We start from the raw sequence: 25,694 nt of genomic DNA, 5'->3' as shown, positions 1-25,694 counted from the left end.
CGTTAGGGAAAAAGAATAAGTTCTGTGGAAGAAGAGTTCACCATTTAGAGGTGAGTAAAAAGAAAAAGCATAGACATAAGAGATTACATCACGTCGAAGTTCAGGAGAGCGTGGAGAATAACACTACGGACTTCTCGGTGTGTTTCTTTCTATCTCACCCTTAGGGTTTTCGGTTCGAAACTCACCTTCTTTTTCCATTGCATTTATTTTCTCATCATCATCTGATTTATTCACACATCTACTGACAGGATCTTTTGTTTCCAATTTGTTTATTTTTCCCCCAGTATAGAAAGTCAATAATAACGATAATTTCACGCTCTTGTGTTTTCTTTAATAATGTCCATGCTTATAATCTCCGCTAGTTTCGGTTTCGTGCAGATCGCGATTTGTTTCTTGATTTCTGATACTGATTAACGATCTGTGTACACTGAGAAAACAGATTGTCATCGTCTATAGAAGATACGGTGCTCATCTTTATTTGTGAAATAAGTTATGGTGTGTTTATGTAATTTGTGGTAGCATCACTTTCCTTGTTTTGGATCCAGATTGGAATTGAAGATAAAGTTTTGCACACAGCAGGGGATCGAAGTATTTTCTAAGCTTTTCTAGAACGAATTCTATGACTTGCAAAATATGCTAATGTGATGCTTTCTAACATTTTTGTTCTATTTCTAGGATACTATACACAGAGTGGTACCTCGACCTACGAACGTGTAATCCAAGTTACAAAATAAATATATTGTAATATATTCTTTACATGTGTAATCATGAAAAAGTTACAAAACAAATATATTTCTATAACAATAAACCTCTTTCAGAGTAAATATTAAACTTACAAACGCGAAACAGTTTTAGACAAGGTCGTTTATTACTCTTGCAAACGTGAGAAAGTGAAGTGCTGTCAGACTATACCAAAGGTTCCTAAATTTTTGTGTTCCGCGGACCCTTTGTGCCAATAAGATGTAGGTCAGGGAACCTCTTTGCAGTAAGATACTGTAAGTCCAGACATGGTCCACGCTCTGTCCCAAGAGGGATATAAGCGTTTTACCCCGAGGGGTTGGACCACGCTGGGGTGATAGTAAGATACTGGTCACCAACCCCTTCATTTATAATTTTGTGAAAATATTATCTCATCCAAACACACACGTACACAAGCTCACTTACCCGCACTGAGATCTCTCCGAGGACCACCGATTCAGAACCACTGGCTATACTGCGCCTTCTGCTCATCATGCGAGCAAAAACAAATTATTTCAAATAAAATAGACTGATGTTTTTCAACCGCTGGTGCGTGGACAGCATTTCGTCTGATTCATATTGCCACTACATAATTTTAGGTTCAATAAGACACAAATACATATATTCGTTTTTATATCTGCCCTCAATTTCTGACAGAGGGTCTGATAATTACTTCTTTTGTTTAGGTATTCTTGCCAGTTTTCCAATTATATTCCTATTTATGATTTTCTTTACGATCCGGGAATTATTTCTCGCGTTTATTAATTTTTTGCCACTCCGCAAATTATTTGTCCCATTTATATATTTTTCGCTGCTCCTATTTAAATTTATATAGTTCACAAATTTCCTTCCTTATTTGTTTAAATTTTGACGGCTTGCACACTTTCTCTCTCATTTTCGTTGGCCTGTGAAATTTTCCAACTACTTTTACAGGTCCGTAGTTGTAAATTTGTTGAAGAACATTGAAACAGACGGCGTTGTACAATGTTACTTGATTTTTTTCTTTAAAAAAATAACTAATATACCTTTCATAAATACTTGTAAATCATAAATACAGAATGGTCCGAAAGACATGCAACTCGTTATAAAATATTTAATTTTTCGAATGCTACGAAGAAATGAATCGAGAAAACTCTTCTTGTTCTAACGAAGTAACATTTATGGATACAAACACAACATTTGCGGCAAATTATCACAACATATAGTCAAGACGTAAACCGTGAACAGAAGCAAGAATTCTTTTTGACAGGATTGTGAACACTTTCATCAGGACTAGTGCACTTACCAATCTCTGATTGAATGTTCTTTTTTTTTAAATTCCAATGCCAGAATTTTTGATGCCCCCAAATTCAGTGCTGCTTTGACTATATAAACGTAGTCTATTAGATAAAACCGCCTATATCTGTAAACACAAAATCAAGTTTATCGATGCCATTTTCATCTGTGAAGAAGCTAAATAAAATGAATTAAACAACAATAACTTCAATATTTAATCCTATCGGGAGCTTTCAATTCTTTAACAAGAACATGATGTAAGCGTTAATCTTCAATTTCTTCAGGGCTTTGTGAGTGGTTCCGTATGAGAAATGCATCTGTTATGCCAGCTTTCTTAGACTATTTGAAGGTGATTCAAAATTTTGTTCTTTGCGCATTTTCTTGATGGCCTAGAAGAGACGGATATTCACTTCTCCTACACTCCCCACTATATTCAATTTGTTCTTTCAAAAACTTGATTGTAAGTTTGTAGATAGTTGTCTTGTTTAGTGCAGAATAATCCTTAACGAACGCCTCAATAATGACTGCAAATGAATGAATTAAAAAATATTGTTTAATAATATAAAGTGCTTGCTCCTGGCCAAAGAAAACTAACTTAGCCACACAACGAACTAAACACTACTGAGAGTATCGGTATGCGCGGATGGTAAAACAAACAGCTTTTTATTTAGAACAGTGCAGTGCTTCCATTCATAAAAAGAAAAGTTGCATTTGCAATCATTAAAATTCAAAAAATTAAATATCTCAGAGGCTTGTGTGAGTTTTGGATAACTCTGTACTAAGTACATTTGTCTTAGGTGTGGGAAGAACTGACAAGGATATCTACCATTTTGTATAGGAACGTCTGATTTGAAGCCAATTTGAATGTGATTTGAGACATCACAATTGTAATAAAGGAGTCAGCTGAGCAGAAACAATAAAATTTTTCGGCAGTTGATTCCAAAATTAATCAAACGGAACGAATCCAAAATAATCAAAAAGAGGTAAATTCAGTTGTGGGAGTGGCACTCCGTGAAGTAATAAAGAGTGAACAATATAAAAAGAAATATTCTTTATTTAAAAAAGAACGGAATGTCCATCATTATATCTAAAATCTACTCCTCCCTTTATCGAACTGAAAAACAAATACAAATACAAAGCCACAACAGGCAAAATGTACAATGAAGTGGTTGAAAAAAGATGGCCATAAAAAACATGGTTTATTCTCCCTCCCCTTTCCCATTGAAACTAATTACTCCCAAGTTTGAGCATATACAGGGCAATTATAATTAAAGTTCCCGCACTCTGAGTAGTTTCTCCCGAGAGAACCGCTCACCAGAACACAGCCAAACCTGCAGGATATCTCAATGTCACCATGGGAGAGGGATTTACGAAATTTAAAAAAAGGCTCAATTTCCGACCACCAGGTGAGAAAGTGGCGCTTTTTTTTTAATTGAATTTATTTATCTTTTCTGTTTCCCATGGTCCACATAACGCACACACCGAGCTTCAACGGAATACATCCACCAGAATGGGCGCTACATAGCTCCATAGGCAGAGATAGAGTTGAAAGTCTAGGGGGCATGATCATTTCAATTCATATATTTGCATATACATTACATGAGTCGGCTTCACCTTTAGTTCTGGGGAAAGGGTAGGGGGGGCAATGCCCCCTCCGGTATCTCCGCCCATGTATAGGTCTGAGTAGTGTCGGTATACCGACGGGTGCCACATTACTGAGCAGTGTCAGCATACTGAAACTACCTCTACTCCACTCCACCAAAACTTGGCGCACACTCTATGTACCTTGGGAAAAAAGGAAAATGCAATAAAAAACATAATTTCCTCACTCGTTGATCAAAAATTGAATTTTTTTATTGCATAAATTCCTCTCATTGTCTCACCGAGACATCCCGAAAATTCGGCTGCACTCGAATAAGCAGTTCCCGAGAAAAATACCCAGAGTACGGGAACTTGTAATTAACATAAATAATAAATTATACAGGGTGTCCTGTAAATGCTAATGCAGCCTTTACCTCATCAACTGTCTGTTGTAGAGGTAATAATGATGTCTAAAAGCAAATTATATATATTTTTAATTGCATTTGAAGTTGTGATAATTATTATGATAGTATAATGTTGAGTAAGTATATAATGTGATAATCAGGACTGGAGTTTTGCGGCACTCGAACCATATGACGATCGACCAGATTTGTCACCACTTCTTTATAAAAAAAAGTGGTCGATCTGGATGAAGTGCCGCTTGTGTATGCAATATACAGAGTGTTTCAAAAAGAATCATCCGATTTGAAAAAGTTATAACTATTCAGCGTTTTATCCGTTTTGAGCGAATAATGTATTGGTAGAAAGAAGGATATCTCGAGTTTCACGCAGTTGCCGACAGGTAGCGCTAACGCTCTTCCTCCGGCCGCCACTTCCGTGTTTGCCAAGATGGCGACTGCACAACAGAAATCATTTTGTGTTCTAAGCTCCGCGAGGTGTGAGTCCGTAACAACTGTTCATCGTGCTTTTCGTCGATAATACCCTGGTGTTGAACTTCCTACCGCTCAGAGCATTAGGCGATGGTATAAACGATTCCGAGACACGGGTTGTCCGTGTAAAGTGAAATCCCCTGGAATTCCCCACACGTGAGACGAAAATGTGGAGCGTAGATTTTCGCACGTAGTCCACAGAAATCCACTCGCAGTGGATGCAAACATGCTCGCGAAAGTTTGGGACGAATTTTACTACTGTATAGACATATACCGTGCATCCCAAGGTGGACATGTTGAGCACCTTCAATTTGATATGCAAAAACTTTATGATTAACCATTTAATAAAAAATTAAACTTAAGTATCTATGTTCAATATTTTTCGTGATACATGCATTTCAAATCGGGTGATTCTTTATGAAACACCCTGTATAATTTAAGCATATCACAAAATAAATAAGCCCTTACATTGGTGACGACCAATCGGCTATAAAAATTAACATTCCATTTGTGCTGCTCCATCTGCTATTCGAAACCGGCACGACCACTGACTAATTATCCAATAGGCTTAAATTCCCATTCATAGATAGTACCCAACTCACGTCTTCTTAGGTTTCTCTACGTAGGTACAGATATTTATCAGACAATGGCAAAATGGTTGCTTACATGCAACCACTGTGGACAAAGACTATGCCAATAGAAGTAAATGCCGTTATCTTTATAAAAATGAAAAAACATATATGTAATATATTACCTTTAGAATCAAATTAAAATATCTGTATGTCGTAAATAAAAGAATACCAATAATTTGTCAGAGTATCTACTCATGTTCCAATATGATATTTGAAACAATCCAAATTAGGTAATACTCATGATTAAAAAAATTTCATAATACAGATGGCGCGGCAAAAAATCTCTTGATCGCCATCGTTAGTTATATACCATCTTCAGTCAGATTTTGTAATTTTTTTTGGGGGGGGGGGGTGATCTAGATGCATGTTTTATGCCTATAAAATAATACTAATTTTTGTATTACAGTGTATTTGTGTATAGTATTAAAAACAAAACTACCGTAAAAACTGGTGTGACTTTGTGCCGAGGTTCCGACTATATGCCATTCACGGATTTTAGGACACGCGCTTCCTAGGCGCGTATGGATGAACTATCGATTTCAAGATTTTTGATGCCGATTCAGGAGCTGTAGGTGACTCACCGACAGCATTTACTGCCTCATCTACTGTCAGCTGTTGTATGGAGAATTGTTTTAAACGAAATTTTACTGCATTTCGGCACAAATATAACGCATAAACAAAAAAAAACGCTGATTCAAGGGGGTGACTTTGTGCCACCTGTTTTTTCAGTGTTTTTCACTAGTTCGTTATTTTTTATTGTTCCAGCAATGGTTCGTAAGTACGTGCGGAAGCTGAGTGGCCGACCCTACCTCAATTACTCAAATGAGGATCATTAGATCGTTTTCTGCACACTGGGGCTAATTAGACCGGGGTCTACAATTTATTGCCGAATCCGAACGGCAGTCGTGTTTTTTATACTCATCGAGAGGTTAGTGCGCTGACCCCTTGATAGGGGACTCCTTGCGGTAGCAATCTTTTTCTGTGGTCATGTCGCTGTTTTTGTTGTACCCCTGTGTCAGGAAAGTTTTCCGACGAGGACGAACCAGGTATCGAACTCGCGACACCTCCAAACATCCTTTGGTACTTCAGGCGAGTACCTTATCGACCTGGGCTACCGCGCCCAAAAGGGATTTGTCTCTTCCGGGAAACGAACGCGGGTCCCCATTCATTATCGGGCAAGTTCGTTAGCCAAATACATCAGAGACACCTGAAATGAAGAGGCTCTTCATGTGATAAGAAACAAGCAGATTAGCGTTCGAGACAGATTTTTTAATTTTTATTCGGCCTGGCCCAGCTCGAAGAGATACCATCTCTTCATACAAAACGCCAACTGGGGCGAAAATTGCTGTAGTTAAGGGAGGCTGCTATGACTTCACTCAGCGCTTCACGCTACTAATGCGTGTTATGAGGTATTGAAAAGTGTGTCTCTGGTGTATTGGTTAGCGCACTTGCCCGGTATGCAAGGGGGAGCCGGGTTCGGTTCCCGGAGGAGGCAAATCACTTTTCTTTCGAAGCATCAGTTTCTGCATTAACATTGACAAAATTCAATTTCCCAGCCAATGAAATTTGATATCCGAGGAGCCGAATCGTAGTGAAAATCAAGGAACCCCTCGACCAATAGGCAGTGACAACATGTTTGTAGTGCATATGAACAAATGAATGTTATATAGTGTTATTTTTTTAAAAAGAGTCGTATTTTCCCTTTTTGAGTCTTCTCCATTCCTGTTCACAAATTGAACAAAATTAAATTTACATTTAACAAATTAAAATGTTCCAAAAAATGTGAAAACGAATATTTTCGTAAAAAAGTCTATAAACTGTCTTTTTTCAGGTTTCGGAGACATTTCGTTTCATTTTAAAATTCAAAAATTACCTTATTTTGGGCCGGAATAATTTTTTCAAAGGGTTCCTAGTAAAGTTTATTTATTTATTTATTTATTTGTACAATATTGTTTGGCCGAGGGTGGGATTTGACATAGCCGATTGATGCTACATACATAATCAGAGATTGAAGTATAGTCTACAGAATTTAATGGAAGGTTGTTCCAGTTAATAATTGTACGGGGGTGAAAAACTAAATTTGAAGCAATCTCTAGATGCAAAAAAAAAAATTGTCGATTTTTGATTGAGTCAATTGTGGACAAATGTGGAGATTTGATTAGAATGGGGTTAGTGTCAATGTTAAAATAGCCGTGGATAATTTTGATGAGTAATGATAGGCGAGTGATATTATCTACGGGAGGTAAGTAGGAGGATGTCAAGTTGGCGTTTGAGCTGTGTGATGGAAACAGGGGAAGACCAATTAACACCCGGAATTCAATGAAACTGAGTACGAAAATGTTTCACGACTTGTTTTTGGGGAGGTATAGGCGAGAAATTGTGATGACACATAGTCGCACCCTTTGCGGTGGTGACTATATTGTATTCTGTATTCTCATTCTTAAAACTGGTACAGAGTAATTTTTAAACGCCTAAAACTGAAACTGTATCTCTACGACGGACTTGATGAGATGAAGGCCGCATCAGCACTTACAGGACACCCTGTATAATAATTCAAAGCTGAATTTTCTCATTTTTCGTTGATCGCTTTGATATCGGAATCAACTGTATAAACTTTATTAATGCCGCCAATCTTTGGAAAACGTTGTATACAGGGTGATTCATAATTCGTGGGATAATTTTAAAGAAGTGATAGAATGCACTTAAACATTTTTCGTCATAGAATGTGTAGTCGAATATGAAAGTTTAAGGAGCAAACTTTGTAATAAAACACATTGGAGCACATTAATGACGTTAATTTTGGCGATGAGATTCCCCCAAAGGTGCCAATAGGAGTCAAGTGAACGATTCGAAGGAGATGAACTCGCAAAAAAAGTCGAAAGATAGGAGATATGGCGGGAGACGGGTGCCGTGTACCGTGAACTCGGCGTATCTAAACCGTTGAATAAGAAATCTAGAGTTTGAATAATTTAGAATTTTTCCCAGCAAATGCTAGACAGATGGATTAGCCCAAGATATAAAGGAAACATTTATTTTCTGGATATTGTGCTGAGGTGAACTCGTAAAGCAAAGTCATCTTGTCTCCGCCGGGACTCGGACCCAGGCCCTCTTGAATACCGGGCAAGCATGCTACCGTCTACACCACTGGAGACACGACCCTGCCTCCCTTATTACACGCACTGTGGTGTGAGGCACTGAAGTAGAGACATTAGTCACCTCTTAACTTCAGGCTATAGCCCCCAGGTGGGACGGTTTAGAGCATAGTTTCCCAAACTTTTTGCTCCATCGCCCCTTTCCTCCGAAATTTCTTTTCTCTCATCACCCCCCCCCCCCCGACTCATGCCATCTCATAGAATCCTATGTTATACTCGTAGCTTCTATCGCCCCTCAGGACCATTCCATCGCCCACCGGGGGCGATATTGACTACTTTGGGAGACACTGGTTTAGAGAGATGGATGACTTTTAACAGGATGACTTTTTTTCCGATTTCACCTCAGCGTAATATCCAGAAAATAAATGTTTCCTTGATATCTTGGGCTGTCTAAATCGTCCCGCTTAGGGGTCATTTTCTGAAGTTGAGAGCGGCTACTAATGTCTCTACTTCAGTGCCTCACGCCACAGTGCTTGAAATAAGGAAGGCAGGATCGTGTCTCCAGTGGTGTAGATGGTAGCATGCTTGCCCGGTGTGCAAGAGGGCCTGGGTTCGAGTCCCGGTGGAGACAAGATGACTTTTCTTTCCCAGTTCACCTCCGCAAAATACCCATAAAATGAGTCTACTTCTCTATGTTAGAACCATATGCACCCACGAATGGGTGATAACACATCTCGCAATAAATCCGTTGGAAAAATATCATAATTTGCTAACCACTGCGCAATTCGAGCGCATTAGAGAATTTACTCATTCTGTGATTCTCAACTTCTCGAGGGGCGAATGCGATCTCCCCGTTTGAAGTCTCGCCATAGAGAGCAAAAGACCTACAACGGTACGAATATTCAGTCACTCAATTTCTGATGGCAGCACTAAAATCCACGCAACACTCTAGGCACGACCTCAACTTGTTAGGTACACATGCACACTTCCAGCATAACTTATTTCGGCAGTAAATTGTCCATGGCGATAGACCAGAGCTGCACTCGGTTTGAAAGAAAAAAAAAAGAAAGAAGTTACACAGAGAGATAGAAAAACGTCATTACGTTCGTCGTAAAGGAAACATCACACCGCATCCAGTGTGATAGTGGTGCCCTTTACAATCTTCAGCTGGCGTCCGTCATGATAGTCGGCTTTATGATCCTTTTCATCCTAGAAGACCATTCTAGTTATTTTCATCCTTTGCGAACGGAACCCATAATTCAAGAAAACAGATATATTCTGAATGTTATGCCGAGGTGAACTCGAAAGGAAAAGTCATCTGGTCTCCGCCGGTGATTGCACCCAGGCCCTCTTGCATTCCGGCCAAGCATGCTGCCATCTCCACCACTGGAGACACGACCATGTATTTCTTAATTCACGCCACTATGGCATGAGGAGCTGGTGTAAAGGCATTAATAACGTCTTTTATCTTCAGCAAAAATCTCCCGGTGGTACGGTAGAGAGAGAAAGAGAGACGGCTTCTTCTCTCAGCCCAATATATCAAGGAAATTTTCTGAATTTTACGCCTTGAGAGAGAGAGGATTTTATACTTCAGCGCCTCTCGCTGCAGCGCGTGGAATAAGGAAGGCAGGATCGTGTCTCCAGTGTTGTAGATCAGTGTTTCTTAACCTTTTTCAGCTCATTGCCCCCGACGGATCACATTTTTTTCTCGTGGCCCCCCTGTTCTATCCAGGGCCCCCCTAACCTCATCCAAGAGAGATACTCTCTATTTTTTTATTATGAATGAAATTTTAATAAATCAGGCCAATCTCCACAATCCTGACTAGGCACGGATTCAAATGATGGATTATCATCTCTCCCACAAGTCAAATTATATGGTAAAAATGGGTCTGTGTAAAATGCGGGACGATCCAACAAACATGCACAATAAATCGACCCTCCCAACACATCAACCGTTGCTCTGGCAGCCCTCCATGCTAAGCTGGTACTAGATTTGGTACTATGATTTTCACATGTAAGCTGTTCTTACATATGAAAATCATATAGTACCAGATCCCATATAGTGCAGTTCCTCTCCCTCCATTATAGACACGAAGACCCTGGTCATACCCACATAGACCCAAGGGTTAAGATGCCCCTGGTCCTATGGACGGATCTGATGAATTATGAAAGTAGTAACATGTTTAACTTTTAAAGCTTTTCTCTTCACAGCTCTCTGTGACTCCCTTCACCACCTGTCGTGGATCACCTTTCTTCTGATTTTCTCCCGTGGCCCCCCTAGAATATCCCAGTACCGCAAGGGGGCCATATGGCCCCAGGCTGAGAACCACTGTTGTAGATGATAGCACGCCTGGGTTCGAGTCCCGCGAGAGACTAAATGACTTTTCTTTCCGAGTTCACATCAGCATAAAATCCAGAGAGAATGTCTCTGACATATTGCGCTGAGATGTATTGATCACTCTTGGTGTATTGCGCTGAGAAAAGCCGTCTATCTCTCTTGAAACCCGTATGTTTCGTAAGGATGTAGGTTTTATCTTATCATTTGTAGTTTCATTTGTCGTGTCCTCGCCTGTTTTTAAATACTAAAAAAATATATCTCAGAACCAATTGTGAATGAAAATTAGGCAAAATCAAATGCGTTTCCGTCAAAAATCACGTTTAATCAATGAATAAAATCGCATATATAGTATTTTTAATGAAATTTCATGATTTACGATATCCTATTATCTTGCAGGGATTAAAGAAAAAAAGTCACATTAGAAGTTATAATCCTATAAAATCCTTAAAGAAATCGTAACGCATCGCAAGTTCCGAAACTCATCTTATTTTTTCTATTTCTCTTCTGTCATCTCCGACTTAATTTCTTCTACTATCGACCTAAAAAAATATAGTGTTAAGTGTAGCGCATCGGTAAAAAAAAAAAAAAACAACTACATTTTTACGCACTATTAGGGACAGTTAAAGAGATGAGCTACGAACAACATCATCGTCGTCGTCGTTTCCACTGTTTTAAATGCACTTCTTCTTCTCCTCTCATCATCATTATTTCAATATATTTCCTTCAGAGAAAAAAAAAATCAATCAGTCATTATCATTCAGTTTTTCTCTTTCATTTCTGTCTCCGAGAAAGAAAAACGACTTTCTTCCGTAGGAAAATAGAAGTAGTGTAGAAATGGACGTAAGAGAGTAATTTCTCTAGGAAGTTACGTGTGTACATGATTTTGAGAACGCATACGGAGAGCTGAATGAAATATTTGAGAACAAAAAACAATCAATTGAATTATATTGACTTCCTTATTCATGTTAAAATGTCTTATATTCATTTTTCTTTTATATGTCAATAAGAAAATATCATAACTGAGAAAAAAAAAACATATGCGAAAAGCAGAACAAAAAGATTGGATTCTTCAAAGAAACTGCTTTTTTCCGGTGCTTTTAACCCTGTTTTATTTGAATTATTTCGTTGTCGTGATGAAAATTTCATCGGGGGAATATGAAATCCATTGTTCGCGGGAAAAACACGTGACTATAAGTTTTGTTTTTGGGTTATTTTCATCCGAAATGCAGTGAAATTTCGATTTTTATAACACAAATTCAGCAGGACTATGTTCCCATCCAGCCCTTAATGTCTAAGAGAGAGTGTTTTAACGGTAAAAAACTCTCGGTTCTAGAGCGGCCAGCTCTCAGTGCGGATCTGAACCCCCATAAAAACTTATTGGGCATTTTGGCATGCGTAGGGTTACCAGGTTTAAAAATTCCATAACGTGGGCGCATGTTCGTGTCCCCTTGGTAACGTGCGTTACCTCTGTTCGTATTGATCAGTGTTTTTCCAAAGAGTTCTACATCGCCCCCGGGAGGGGGGCGATAGAAGTTTCCAGGGGATGGTAGAAGCTATGGGTTTGGTATAGGATCCTATGGGTTGGATTAAGTTTGGGGGGGGGGGGGGAATGAGAATTTTTTTTTCTGAAGAAGGGGGTGATGGAAAGTCTGGGAACCTATGGCATAGACTAGTGGTTCTCAACCTAGTGGTACTGGGATATTTCAAGGGGGTCACGGGAAAAAATGAAGATTAAAGGGGGGCATCAGAGGTGATTTCGGGAGGGGGGTGGCCACAGAGAGCTGAGAAAAAATTTAGGTGTAAAGAAGTGAAGCTTTTCAGCTTCACTTCTTTACACCTAAATTTTTTATATATAACTATAGTCAACCTTTTGAAGTGAACGGATGTGCCTAACAGGGCCCGTGACGGTTATCATAATTTTTTTTTACTTTTTCACGCTATGTATTAACTACAGAAGGGGCCCGCAAAAGATCCCAACCTAGGGGCTCCGCTACAGGATGTGGGGGTCATGGTGCCATGGAACAATCAAGCAATCTGGAAATATGCCGTAGGCCACTTAAATGATCAGTAAATGTGCCACGTATCACTTAAGTGGTCTGAGAATGTGCCTGGGTCATGTAAGGAACCTGGCTATGTGCTGCTTCATTGATTTTTACAAAAGTTAAATTCATTTTTACAAATTAAGTTTGAGGTCCCGGGCCACATCAGATGACTCCAAGGGCCACATTTCGCCCGCAGGCCATGGGTTGAGCATATATGTGTCAAATAAACTATGGGGGGGGTGACTACTTACAGAATCCAGCACCCATAAAAACCGGGCCATCTGACCCCCAGGCCTGACCTCCCCCACATATTTGTCAACAGGGCTCCTAGGATGGGATATTTCGCAGATCTCCTGTCTAGATATTTCATGGGTCCCTCCATATTGAATTTATAGTGTAAAAACAAAAAAATGATGAGGATCCTATTGGACCCCCAGGCTGCTGCTCTGTGAGTCCCACTCATGTGAGAGGTAACGGCCAGGGGTCTCATGTTCATTAAATGACCTCTCCTCATGAGGTTTTGTACATTACAATATGACTTTTGAAGATAAGTGATAAATATGTGGTATGTGTTACTCCCACCTAATTATGGGACTACCAGCACATCGTTTTGCCTAGGGCCCATAATGTTGAGACAGCCCTCGGACTATAGGGGAGTTCAATAAATTCTAGCCCAGTGGTCTAGAGACCAATCTTGTTTACAAAATTTTTGTTCGGTATAAATTTACTGGAAAAATCATTTCGATACGTAAGAAGGATCTCGCTTCTTTATGAGGATCAAAGACCCTGGATAAAACAGGGGAGCCACGAGAAAAAAAAATGGTCTAAAGGGGGCCACGGGCAAAAAAAAAGGTTAAGAAACACTGGCATAGACGGTTTTATTGATTTTGTTTCTCCCAAACGCGCGGAAACAGAGTTGCTTTGTCTATTTTCCTAACACTGACCATCAGATCAGGTTAGGATGTAGTAGACCTGATTCAGACCCGCTTGATCCTGGTTGCGTTATTAACAAAATCTTAGGCCTTGTAATTATGAAGTTCCGCAGAGGTTACTGAACGAGGTGCATGTGTGGTTTAATAGTAGCAGTGAAACTTTGATTTAACGGACAAGAGTTGTCTGTAAAATCGTGATTCTTCTCTAGAACAAAAAAATAGGAATGAGGAAGTAGAAATTTAATTTCTTAACATGATTTCACACTTATGGGCGCGGTCTTATTAAAGCTATTACACGCTTATTTCTAGGTAATATTGGACCCATAAATTCATACTTTCCCGGGACCCAAACTTATGTGGAACGAGCCGTGACTTGCTTGTGGCAATTATAACGAAAGAGAATCATTGCGGTGATTTACGATTCATATCAAGATGAGGACTGCTTCCTAAAATGCATTGTGCTGTTTGAGTTTTAGGCAACGGCGATTCAAAAATAATAGGGTAGGGTTCCTATTAAGAATCCTCCAAGGTTCTCATAATATATATCTTTGCTAGCGTGAAAAGACATCGTCACCTCTGTCGGACAGGAGAATCCGATCATCCCCCATTTCGCATTAAGATCGAAATGCATAATTGAATAAAATCGAACATGATTCATTTTGGGATCACACACGCCTAAATTATACCTGTTACTAATTATGATAAATGCACGATTTTTAACGTATAAGGATGAGAAATAAGATGGTCACGTGTGTTACGATACTTCGTGAATCAAGAAATGACCTCAACTCTTTCCTGGAGGTCTAAGAGATCGAAACATAATTATATCAGGCTTCTAGATTTAGCTATAAATAGTATGTAGTAAGATTCATTTCAGCCCGGCATTACACTGTAAATGTTTTATAAAAGTTCTTTTACAAAACTTGAAAAATTGTAACGAATAGGCTTATTGGTTGTTGTTTTTTTTTTCTAACTTTTGTAAAAGATCTTTTGTCCACCTCTTAAGGTGTAATCCCGGCCTTATAGCAAAAAATAGTTCACATTTTATTATTTCAAAAATAGTTCATTCAGGCGGTCTTGTTTATAGCTTAGAGCAGTGGGTGTTAGCGCCCCCTTGGGGGCGATGGAATGTTCCAGGGGGATGGTAGAAGCTACGGGTATAACATAGGATCCTATGGACTAGATTGCGTTGGGGGGCGATGGGGGAAAAACATTTCTGAAGAAGGGGGCGATGGAACAAAAAAGGTTGGGAAACTATGGCTTAGAGCATAATTTTCCAAACTTTTTGTTTCCATCGCCCCCTTCTTTACAATTTTTGCCCCTCTCATCGCCCCCCGACTCCAGTGAGCCCATAGGATCCTATGTTAAATCAGTAGGTTCTATCGCTCCCTTGGACCATTCCATCGCCCACCAGGCGGCGATATTGCCCACTTTGGGAGACACTGGCTTAGAGCAAGAAGAACCCAAAACCCCGAATCAAAAGAGGGTGGAGCCCTTCACTGAGGGGAATATTGGAAACTTTTTTATCCCTTCCGAAATTATTCCTTTCATTAGTACCGAACTTTCATTAATTCTGGAATTATTTCATTAATTCCGAATTTTCATCAATTCTGGAACTATTTTTTTCATCAGACGAATTCTCCTTTATAGCTCTAAATTTTCACAAATTCAAAATTTCCATTAATCTTTTTGATGACTCACATTTAATGTTTTTGCTTGTATGTATACAGTAAAACCTCTCCTTTGCGGACACTGATGAGACATTAAACATTGAAGGACCGGACGCACCCCGCTTCCCATCTTAAGGAGATATCAAAGCGTTCCCGAAAGATGGGTGCATCCGGAATTTTATTAAATATATATATATATATATATATATATATAAATTTGTATAACAGAATAACAAGTCCAATTACAGAAGTAAATCAACGGAATAATTATGATAAATCGTGATCTACGAATCGAAATCTAAATTGATATTATAGCGTCCTTGGCACGTCCGGACTCGATAATCAAATTCCGTTGGTGGCGGTCCGTCCGCGTTCGTTGGATGTCACTAGTCGTGTAGGCCGTACAACGACGAATCGATGTCATGTTTGCGTCACATGTCCTGGTCCAAGTGTCCAAGTCAGCCAATGTTCGGACACCCAGATGTTTTAGCTCATTCTAGGCACACATTCCTGTTCCATAAGCAGCCTACGTCTTAATTCTCCTGGGCAATTAGGAGATTTTCATCATTCCCGAAGCTACATCGGCTGGCTAGCTGGATTATGGGTGGCATTGATTCACCTCATTAGCATGTTAAGTGCACTGATGAGACAAAAAAAAAAAAAAAATTCGACCGTGAATGTAGGTGACCGTTAATCAGGGGTTCGAAATGCATGCCGGGGAAATTATGTGACCGTGAAAAGTTGGGTGACAGCATCTGAAGGGATGTCCGTTAAGAGGGGTTTTACTCTTTATTTTCTAATTTTACAACTTTTTGTTTTTTGTTTTTCTGTAATAATGTGTGTTTTTTGGATTCAAATTCCCACCACCCACACACAGTAAAAAATATAAAGAACTGGGGCTAGATGACGAGACCCAAACATTTTTGGGGCGCCAAAATTGTCAAGACATCTCCGGGCCGGGCCCAATATTATTTACACACTGGGTTCCGCCACTGGTGAAGGCGACCCAAGTTGCCTCCAAATATATTTGCTCTAAAATATTGATTCCCTAATTTGTTTCGAAGACCACAAGAAATGGAATGGCATGAACACGATGACCGAAGCTTTTTTTGTGATCTTTATGACGAGGGCAGCGCAATTAGGGGGAAGCAGGCGGGTCTCGTAGCCCGGGCGCTGGACAAGAGAAGGCACAAATTTTATTCTCAAACCTCTCCTTCAACATTAAAGGGAGCGCCAAAATGCGCGCTTGCCCCGAGTGACCACGCATCTAGTTGCGGCCCTGTTTATGACATGAAACGATCACATCGAATCATGAGTAGGGATCACATTAGTTTGGAACGTTGGAGTAGCGTCATCTATTGTCGGAGAAATGAACTTCATAGAATACATTTTCATGTGTTCATTTATATATTATTATACAATATTCCTTTTTTTTATCATCATAATTTAATTTGTATGAAAAAATGCGCAAACATTTATGAGAATTACACAAGGATGATCTATAAATACAGTATTTTTGTACATCAATTGCAATATTGTAAACATGCGTAATATATTGTCAAAAAATTCATAAGTTGACAGTGAAACTCGGCTGTTGTGCCATCAAATGGCAGTCCGAGCAGATTTTGAGATCTATATATATAAAATTGAATTTGTGTGTGTGTGTAGGCATGTTCTCTATACAAATCTACAATTTTAGATCGATCGTCACCAAATTTTGCATATATACCAAATGGGACCCGACTTGGACGATAGGCTACTTTAAAATTTTGTCAGAGCAGGGCAAATGCCCCGAATGGGCAAAAAACGGTTGGGCAACAATGGTTTTTGGGCCTCAACAATCACTTTCGGAACGTTTACTTTGGTTACCGTGGTTCCCTAGCAATGCGTTTCAGACGTATATATATCTTTACAACGGTTTGTCACTTCTTTAATCCTGTTACCATATGTATAATAGTTTATGCCTTTATAATGGTTTGCCACTTTTTCAATCCTCCCAGTAATGAGGCTTTTCGAATAGAATAATCAGCATCAGTTTGAGGGTCAAGCAAAGGATAATTCCCATAGAAATCAGTGTTAAAATTGCCGATTTTACTGTAGAAATGTGGAAATTTGGCGGGGCTTTCCACCACATTAATAATTTTAAAAATTGTATAGAATTCTCGATTTTTGAAATATTCAGTTCGCTTAGAGATAGATATACGAAGCCCAGGAGATTAAATATGAAGTAATTAGTCGGACCTACTTTCGAGTTGGATATCCATGCAATAACATTGATTTCAACTGTTTATTTATATCTTCTCAAGCATGAAAATTAATGTCTCCGTATTGTCTTTTGATATTTATTTGCATAAAGTCATATGGGTTAGGATATTTTAAAATTAGTTATGAGCCCGTAAAAAGTGGATCGAAAAAATTCCACCACTTTAATTAAGCATTTTTTGAAAGTTAAAACAGGTAGATGGGTAACTTGAAGTTCAGGGGGTGGAGGTTTATCGAAATACCTAGCGCCCCTTAAAAAAGGAAAAATATATATTCATTTCTACGTTTCTGTAAATCTAAATTTCTTTATTTCATGAATCGCGCAGGAAGTCGCCATATTGGTTAACTTGGACACGGTTTATATGTCCCTCAAGAAAAAGAGAGGGAGATATCACGTGATCCAAAAAAGCCTCATTGAAGAAACCCGGGCAGCGCCGGGTATTACAGCTAGTAAAGAATAATGTTGACAAACCTTTTTTTGCTTGATAAAATCGTTGGAAAGCAACCATCGGATATGACGATAATTTATTTCGTCACGTTTGTTTCCGTTTTAAGGCCCGTGATACACATGCTATCAAGAAGCACAAAAGCACGCAACTTTCGAGCATGTGTGACCAATGAAATTATGAGTAACATTCGTATAAATGCTACAAATAATCTCATTGTTTGCATGTACTCGAAAGTGGTATGCTTTCGTGCTACTCCGTGTGCATCACGGGCCTAATGGCATTTTCCTAAGATATTCTAAATTGATATTAAAGCCAAAACAGCATTCATTGAATGTTCGTCTGTTGTTCGGCTGTTATCTAACCATGAAAAAATGTTTATATTGCATGTTTGACGTTCCGGCATTCCCATTGACAAGACCACTGTACGAAAAACTTCCGTATCTTGTCCCTTTTTGACGTGAATAAGTCTTTTAAATCATCTGACGGTACTTGGTGCATTCGTAAAATGTTGCGTAAGAAAATCCTTTACACAGGGCCATCCTTAAGGGGTGGGGGGGGGGGGGAAAGGCAGGTGATGTGAAAATATTTTCGGGGCCCTGACATTATATAATTTGAGTGGGAGGGGAATCGGGCATCCAAACAATCATACATTATCTTGGAATTTTTAGGAATGCTGGAAAATATCTACTCACCAATAAAAGTTCGGAATTAATGAGAGAAAAAATCAAGAATTGATGATAAAAGTTCAAAATTTATGAGAGAGAAAGAGTCTCAGAATTTTCATTATAATTCAGTATAAATGAAAGAAAAAATTCAGTATTGAAGAAGGAAATTTTCCAGAATTGATTCCTACAAAATTGTTCCAGAATTGATTAGAAGTCAGAACTAATGACAGAGAAAGTGCCAGAATTTTGATAATAACTCAGTATTAATGAAAGAAAATGCCCGGGGTTGAAGAAAATTCGGAATTGATGAAAGAAAAAATTCAGTATTAACCTTTTCCCAGCCGAACTAAGATTAGAATTGATTTACTTAAGGGTTTTCTCTAATTTAACCTTTTGATCTCCTTTAGTTTATCAACAAGAAAATTTATGGAAAAAATGTACCTGTATATTTCCTGAACTTGCCCATGACCATGGAAACATTAAAATTAAAAACAAAAAAAAATTAAATTCATGTCATAAGTGCTGAAATAAATGTTTTTTTTTGTTAAGTTGAGTTTGGAATCACTCACATTTAGGAAAAAAACATCGAGTGGTTTCATGAAAGAAAAATTAATTTTTTCCTAATTAATAAAACCGATGTTTCCAAGAAAACATTGGCCGTTATAATACTAATGAAAGAATATTCGCAGAATTGATGAGAATTTAAATGTCCACCGACACGTCTGCGCTCTACCAATGTAAACATTTTCAAAAAATCAAGTCTCTCCCCAAAGGACCCTAGGATAGAGATATCTTCCGGTTCTGGTGCTTCGCTTGCAAATACATTTTCTAGAAGTGGTAAGACTTCCACATCTTTCACTTGAACTCCGTTGGAGTCTATGCGACCCCACGCCACACCGGTACTTTGTATATCGCCTTCACTATTAAAGACTGACGCGAAAAGTCATTGAAAGCACTACAAATACCTACATTGCTAAAGATACTTTGCTCATGCATACACAATAATATTCAGAATAAAAGAATGCAAAATGGAAAAAAAAAATTTCTCTCATACAAGCTCACGGAGCCCTTCTCCAAAGACATCTGGTCAAAACTAACTGTATATCAGTGATTCTTAACCACGATTTTTACTTTATATACAAGTCAAAACTCTATGTTTGATCAATGGTTTTTAAGTAGGTTTTGAGTCAATTATTGAATAAAACGTAAACTGCAGCTCCAACGTAATGACACGAAAGTTTCCCAGTGTAGAGGTTTTCGCCCGAGTGGCGTGGTGGTAAGATGCTCGTCTACCACTGCGAAGGTCGCTGTTAGGTCCTAGGTTGGAACCGGCGGAAGAATATAGAAAGCAAGATATTTTCCACAACAAGCTTGAGTCGCCACCGATAGACGGTGGCTTCATTTCCAACCCAATTCATTAACGGCAGTAAATTGCACTATAGCGATGTGACCGGAGTCGGTGTGTGATGAAGTATAGTGTACAGGTTTCTTTCATTTATGTATTTTCATGTCTGTTACCAGAGGTGCCGACATGAAGAAAACATTGGGGGGGGGGGAGGGGGGGAGTCTGAAAGGTGCTGGTCGTCCCGTCTATACGGGACTCAAGCGCGTACACGGGAGAGTGAAGGCGCATTGAATTTTTTTTCAGAAATTATTGAAATAAAAAATAAAGTTTATAAAAACATCCTTTTTTAAATTCTGATTCGACAGGTGTCAAAGTTGTCAAATTGGAGTCCCTCCTTTTTCACTTTTTATCAATAAACTCGATCGGGGTGTCGATGGGATTGTTAAGAAATTCGCAGATGACGTGAAGCTAATGGAGGTAGTCGAGAATCCAAGAGATAGGGGATATGCATCATCCAAACTTGAATATGAATTGGCTAATGAATGGAGCATAATCTTTAGTGTTGATGAGTGCATCGACGCTCATTTTGTTTACAACAACCAATGATACACTTACGAGTTGAATGGTATTACTATCCCGGATGCACCTAGTCACCGATTTCGGAATTCTCATTGACGAATGACGAGCGGCTTAGTTTTTCTGAACATTGTTCAGCGGTGGTCGAAAAATTCATTCTTAAAAAAATGTCTCTCCGCGTTCTCCTAAAGTCATTCTTCTGCTTTTTCGAGGCTTAGTTCATCCTTGGCTGGAGTATGCCGTCAGGTTTTGCGGAGGTAGCTACAGAGGGCCAGAGATTTGGTTTGTGGGGGGGGGGGGGGGTGCAGAGAAGAGCTACACGTGTTTTTTTCGGCACACAAGGCTTGAGCTGTGAAAACACCAAACATGGTCCCGCTCTGTCCCTTGTGGGATAGGCTTGAGCTATGAAGAAAAACTAGGTGTTTCTTGAACATTCTTAAATTAGGTGAACGCAAGTGTCGGGGATGTGATCAAAGTGTTCAAAATTTTCTACGGGATAGAAGCTATCCATACTTAAATGACACCGCCATGATCTTTTTTATGGGCAATGTATTATACAGTATTAATTATTAATATTTTTGATGATATATGCTTTGTACAACTGTTGTATTTTGGTTATATTTGACATGCATATTTTTAGGACATAATTTTTCCGTCACCTCGTTGGGACAATTGCCCATTGTGACCTCTATATTTGTATAATATTCAGCATGGCCCCCACATCCTGGAGGAGGGCCCCTAGGCTGAGATCTTTGTAGGGCCCCCAAGCCAGACTTTTCACGGGCCCTTCTGTATTGAATTTCCAGCATGAAAAAACAAAAAAGAAGTAGTGAAACTGACCCGGGCCCCAGCTCTGCAGCCTCGTTAGCCACACCCTTGTGGCAGCCATGCCCTTCAGGGCAGGGCCCAATAAATAAAGTATATATGAGTGCTGCTGTAGCGGGACATTGACTATCCTAGGCTATTTCATTATAGGCATTTGTTGAGAAAATGTATTTGTTTGCTTAAACTTTTTGACGTAAAAGACCACCTTCAAAATCGGATGGCCGACAAATAATTGGAAATGATTAGTTTAGCATCACGGTTATTGAGAAGAAGAATACTTGAAAACGATTATTCTTAACGATTATAATCGAAAATCATTATTTATCATGGGACAATACAGAGCGGGGTGGGGTTCGCGATATTTTTACAAAGGTACGCCAGTATTATACTATGAAAGTTGCGTATAAATTCTTTTATAAAACTTGGCAAATGCAACCGACAAGCTAATCGGTTGCATTGACCCAAATGTAACTAATAAGCTGATTGGTTGCATTCCACACGTTTTATAAATCTTTTGTAATGTAATAACGGTCTCAACGATCCGATTAACGTGGGACTTGCGCGTTTAGTGTCGAATCAGATTTGCTTGGTTCCAGACTATGTCGCCTGAAACTGGAACTTTCATTGCTGTGATCATCTGAAAAACAAATAATATAATTTGAATTAATTGTGAATATATAATATTCCTCTTTTTCTAAAATAATTTATATGCTCGAATTTTATTAGAACATTGACTAAACAAAATATTCCAATATGCTTGAGATCACCACATTACCAAATTATTTTTGCCAGAAAAAAATAAATTTGATACTTTCTGTGAAGCGCTAACAGATGACGCTGTTGCTGAAATGCTATATATCACAAGACTCGATACCGATGAGTATCAAAATTAACATGGATCCGTTGAATGAAAGTTCCATTTGACAGAAGGTATATCAATTGATATCGAGACATTACATAAGCAGTAGCGAGAAAATTCTTTGCAATGTCCAATAAATGATCTGGGCGATGTTTATTAATCATTGTATTGTATACATAAAAATTATTTTTGTGTAATTTATTAGCTCCTACTTTGAATGAGGAGCTTATTTTCAAAAAGGAGCAATTTACATTTTTGCTAAATTTGCACACACGCAGTACGAGTAAAAAACGTATTTCTCCGGAATACGTTTGCTTTACAAAAGTAGAAAATAGCCTAACAGGTTGCATATAGAAATGGAAGAATAATATTTAAATATTATGTTTCTCTTGATCAACACACAAGAGAGATATTTACATTTGAATTTTGGAAATGTTCCGTTTTGAAAGAAAATCAGAGGAAATGTTGCCTTTTTCGATTAAAATTTGTGCTGGTCAAGTCTGACAAATTGGGTAGTACTACGCAAAACGTTAATTTCCGAACGTTTTAACTCTAGCCCAAGAAGACTACCCTCTCGTTATTAACATATGATCAGGACTCTCCAGTCGTGAAGTTCATCTTTTTGCTCAAATCCGTTGATTCTCATAAAAAATTTTGAATAGAATCTTTTTACCCAACCTATAAGCCGACTGACCAGAAAATTAAAGTTTTCACTCTTCACCGTGGACTTCTTTCCATTAAGCGGAAGGATTGTATTAGCTTGACTTTGGAATGTCTTTGGAAATAACATTAAACGTAAGTTGCACGTTCAGTGCACACGAGCTCTGAGCAGAGATTGAGATATTCATTGTCTCTATAGTCTAGTGGTCAAGGGCGCTCACAAGGCGTGAGACGAAGGGGGTTCAATTCCCAGCAATGGCAGTTGAATTTTCTCTATTTTCTAAAATTCATCTCCGCATCAGCCAGCTGTTATATACCTTCGTATGGTATGGCAGAGAGACGCATCATCCTCGAAACGTGAGTTGTTTCGAAAGCAAGTTTCAGTCAAATAATCCTTGGCAATGTAAGATGACCATAGTCTGTCAATCACTAGAAGTGAAGAAAATCGGATGAAGTCATTACATGTCCTACATCTACGTTGGCGATGTCTAGCAATAGCAGGAGTTGGTAAACGCATAAAATGAAGTCTCTGTGTCCAAATCCTCTGTTATCTCAGTATAATCTTTGCGAAGAACAAACGTGATTACAAGAGGTGTTATTTCATTGTCAGTTCAATTCTTAAGAAGAAAGAAAAATAAAGTTTTCGAAAAAGTTCTTGACGTTATAACAAAAGTTTTATCATTTTCAACTCGCTATAAACGAATGTTTTTTTTTTCTTTAACGTTGACTTTTTTTAAATCACTCGTTATAAATTGGATTTTAAGTGTTACTAAGTTTACACTAACTGTTACAATTACATAATTGAGTAATTAGTCCAACAACAAAACTAGGACATTGTCACAATACCCGTAAATTTGCAATAATTTTCTCGACGCCGTTCATGTGGCATCAATTACCGTTTGCACTATTTATCTCATTAACTGATAAAGCTTATTTCATTTGAATTCTCGTTATTGCATTTATTTTGTTAATGACATATGTTTGGAAATAGAAATGAAGCGTTTGGCAGAACAACGGTCTATGTGGATTTTTAAACTCCAGAGGAGGCACAATTAAGCCAGTGTGTGCTCTATTAGGTAGAAAACATATTTTTTGCTGGAATGTAGCAGTTAGGTGATATTTGGCGCCATCTGTTGGTTTTTGAAAGAACTGACTTGAGGAACGTGTACCAGAAGCTAAATGGAAGGCTATTCACTCAAAACAAAACGATTTCATAAATATGTATAGCGTAGACTTTTATTTTCGGCTCAAAGTTCTAAATATTCAATCTACGTTTATAGGAATTTTATGTCACTGACTATCTTAGTATCATTCAAATTTATTGAAAGGTAATGTTTTTCAATACTTATTGCTAAGATAAAAAGTATATCAGCTTGGAACTCGATAAATATGGGTTTATGAGCTCTCGTGCTTGCGGGCCATATTCTGCCTAGGATTAGTCTAGCCGGCTGTGAAAGAGTCGAATTCACCGACAGAGTTAAACTGTAAAAGGAAAATATTTTTCGAAAAGTTTTATAATTTTCAAGTCCCTATGAAGTAATGATTTTTATTTTGCGTCTTTAACATTAACTTTATTTAAATCACTCGTTACATCGGATTTTAACTGAACACTAAGTGCATACTAACTGTTACAATGCAATTATATAATTGGTCCGGCAAAAAAAAAAACTAGGACGTTGTCACAATACCCGCAAATTAGCAATAATTTTCTCGGTAGATTGAAGAGTGAAATGGTCTAGTTTACAAAGAGAATTTTTTAGTCATTCTCGAACGTCACAATCATACTATTCAAAGCTTAATTTAAATACGTAACTGAAATGTATTTTGTTAGTCCGAGAAACTTGACGGAAGAGAAAATGGCGTCTAGTGCACGGCATGAATTCATTTGTGTTTCGATTACTATGATATGATTCATAATTATCAGTAGAGCACGGAAGTTCAGCCGCAAGTGCTTTTTTTTTTTTTGCCTATTTTCAAACTTTTTGGGAAAAAAATGCCGTTTTTAAAGTTTTCCTGCCGTAAATGCCTATTTTAACATAGTTTTTAGTTTATTAGTGAATTTCAGAGGCCATATAATAAATAAAATTTGGATATTTTCAGCATTGAGAACAAAAGAATTTGGGGAACTTTTCGTTTCGTCATGAAATTAATTTTGCTTTGACCTGATGGTGTTAAAAGAGAAGAATCTTGTTTCAGATTAACGCAACCCGTGTATAAGAAAATTTACATGCATATTTATTTTATTATTAGTCCAAAATTGACCAGAGTCGTCCTCAGGGGTATGTGACAGATGTGGTCACACGGGGCCCGCTTGAAGGAGCCCCGCATGCGTGGTAATATTAAAAAAAATAATTTTTTTGCGACAATATAATAAGGTAGCTATGTTTCAGCTATGGAAATGATAATGGTTATTCCAATTAATAGAAACAGCTGACGGACTAATTGCAACCAGTTTTTCAGCTAATTTCACACTTTTAATATGTTAGCTTTTATGTAGTTATTTTTTTTTTCCTTCCATATATTACAGTCCAATCCCATTATAACGAACTGCAAGAGACCGGAGAAATCACTTCGTTATAACAAAATTTCGTTATAAAGGAATTCCATGTTTCTCCATTGTTCCCACGTAAACTTATCTTGGGTGATTAGAAAAGTGTTCGTTAAAACGAGATTTCCGCTGTAGTGGTATTCGTTAAAACGGGATTTGACTGTATAAATGCCTTTTTTTCTAGTCCCTATTTCAGGCATTTTTAATGACTCTTCGGTGACTACATTTTAGTATGTAAATTTCCGGGCTCTAGTTATTAGGGATATCTAAAGCAAGTTATGAGGGTTTTTTTTTATTACATTTAGAATTACGATA

At 38.2% G+C, this 25,694-nt stretch overlaps 1 non-coding gene across 1 annotated transcript; it reads left to right on the top strand.

Annotated features, from left to right (window-relative positions):
- Positions 1-8,765: 8,765 nt before the first annotated feature.
- On the top strand, positions 8,766-8,839 carry TRNAT-GGU (transfer RNA threonine (anticodon GGU)). Its single transcript has one exon. It is a non-coding gene; the product is annotated as a tRNA-Thr (tRNA).
- The last annotated feature ends 16,855 nt before the right edge of the window (positions 8,840-25,694 follow it).

Source organism: Pholcus phalangioides, unplaced genomic scaffold (genome assembly GCF_987345545.1).
Source record: "Pholcus phalangioides strain wild (caught in Gottingen) unplaced genomic scaffold, Ppha-v1.0 ptg000008l_1, whole genome shotgun sequence".
NCBI classification, from domain to species: domain Eukaryota; kingdom Metazoa; phylum Arthropoda; class Arachnida; order Araneae; family Pholcidae; genus Pholcus; species Pholcus phalangioides.
This window is presented reverse-complemented; position numbering and strand designations above follow the sequence as displayed.